Source organism: Octopus bimaculoides, chromosome 14 (assembly GCF_001194135.2).
Source record: "Octopus bimaculoides isolate UCB-OBI-ISO-001 chromosome 14, ASM119413v2, whole genome shotgun sequence".
Classification (NCBI taxonomy): domain Eukaryota; kingdom Metazoa; phylum Mollusca; class Cephalopoda; order Octopoda; family Octopodidae; genus Octopus; species Octopus bimaculoides.
In genome coordinates this window covers 23,309,658-23,311,598 of record NC_068994.1, presented here as the reverse complement: position 1 = coordinate 23,311,598, position 1,941 = coordinate 23,309,658, and the positions used below count along the sequence as shown (strand labels likewise).

At 32.7% G+C, this 1,941-nt stretch overlaps 1 protein-coding gene across 1 annotated transcript in view; it reads left to right on the top strand.

Moving 5' to 3' along the window:
* LOC106884025 (uncharacterized) overlaps positions 1-1,941 on the top strand; it is a 693,536-nt gene that overhangs the window by 450,881 nt on the left and 240,714 nt on the right. The gene's annotated exons all lie outside the window — the stretch shown is intronic.

Below are 1,941 nucleotides of genomic sequence, written 5' to 3'. Positions count from 1 at the left end.
TATATATATATATATATATATATGCTATTTTATATAAGCTTAAAGCTTATGGCAATCATCGTACAATGGCTAAGGAAAATAGTGTAATAAAGGCGCATGTAAGCCCCTCGGCAGGAAAAAGAAGGCTTTCCTATCCGTGAGGGAGGTGAACTCACATCCTTTTGTTAACACAACCAGGTGTGTTACTTATACACCAGTGAATCGACCTCCCACTTTCTCTCAAATTTAAGAACTATATATAAGTTCGTAGTTGTTTTTATGTAAACAAACTTTCTATATGCTCTCGGGCTTTTTTATTACAGCTCTGTGATTTACAATCCTGTAAATAATAATAATCATATTTTTATATAAGATTAATGCTTATGGCAATCACCATGCAATGACTAAGGAATATAGTCCAATAAAGGGCTTAGAAGCCCTCGACATTACTATTGTTTCCACACATCATTACACCCATACTATATTGGTGATATATCATTAGTAATTTGTGTAATCACTATCCTCCATCAAAATAGTAAGAGCAGATGATCATTTGAAATATGCCTTTGTTAGATCATACTGTTGTTTCACTCTGTATGTTGTATGCATAGCATACCACAAGCGTTTACCCAAATCTTATTAACCCTATTTATGTGTGTGTGTTTATGCAGTTATATATATATAGATAGATAGATAAATAGATAGCTAGTTACATATGTAAGGTATACATATATGCATACTTATATATGTATATCTATCTATATATATGTATATATATAAATATATAGTTTTAGGGAAAAGAACCAAGGTTCATGAACTCATCAATGAAAATCTACTGTCACATAGATAAATTAATAATTAAAAGCACAATAAATGAGTATAATATAATACAAAGTAAATATCATAAGATAAAGATAATAACATCTTTATCTTATGATATTTACTTTGTTATATTATACTCATTTATTGTGCTTTTAATTATTAATTTTTCTATGTGACAGTAGATTTTCATCGATGAGTTCATGAACCTTGGTTCTTTTCCCTAAAATTATATATTTATATATATTTTACTCTGTTAAACTTAATTTAATTTTAGTTTTTAATATATTGATTTTAATTGAGTTTTTACCTATAATTTTGGATTTTATCCCTAGTATTATATATATATATATATATACATATATATATATATATAAGCAATGTTAATTCTCTAAATGAAGTATTAACAGTAACTGCACGATAAAGTGAAGTATATTGCCACTTAAGTGTGGCTGACCCCTAGGGGTGGGTGGTCAATGCCACCCACCCTCTCCACCCCAACTGGCTCCTGTACCGGTAGCATGTAAAAAGCACCACCTGAACATGGCTGATGCCAGTGCCACCTGACTGGCTCCCATGCCAGTGGCACATAAAAAGCACCCACTACACTCTCGGAGTGGTTGGCGTTAGGAAGGGCATCGATTGCCAGATCAGATTGGAACCTGGTATGGCCTCCTTGCTTGCCAGTCTCCAGTCAAACCATTTAACCCATGCCAGCATGGAAAACGGACGTTAAAGGATGATGATGATGATGATGATGATATATATATATATATATATATGTATATATGTATTTATGTGCGTGTGTTTGTGCATGTGTTTGTCCCCACCCACCATCACTTGATGACCAGTGTTGGTGTGTTTACCTCCCTATAACTTAACAGTTCGGCAGAGAATAAGTCCAGGTATCATTTTCTTCATCTAAAAGGCATTGCTCCAGCATGGCCACAATCAAACGACTGAAACAACTAATAGAATAAAGGGACATTGGTGCACAGAGGAAAAATAAAACTCAAAATGAGTATATGTATATCTTCATTAATATTTAACACTTCTGCTAAGTATTAATGAATAAATATATATATATAGGCGCCTATATATATTTATATACATGTGTGTGTGTGTGTGTGTGTGTGTGTGTGT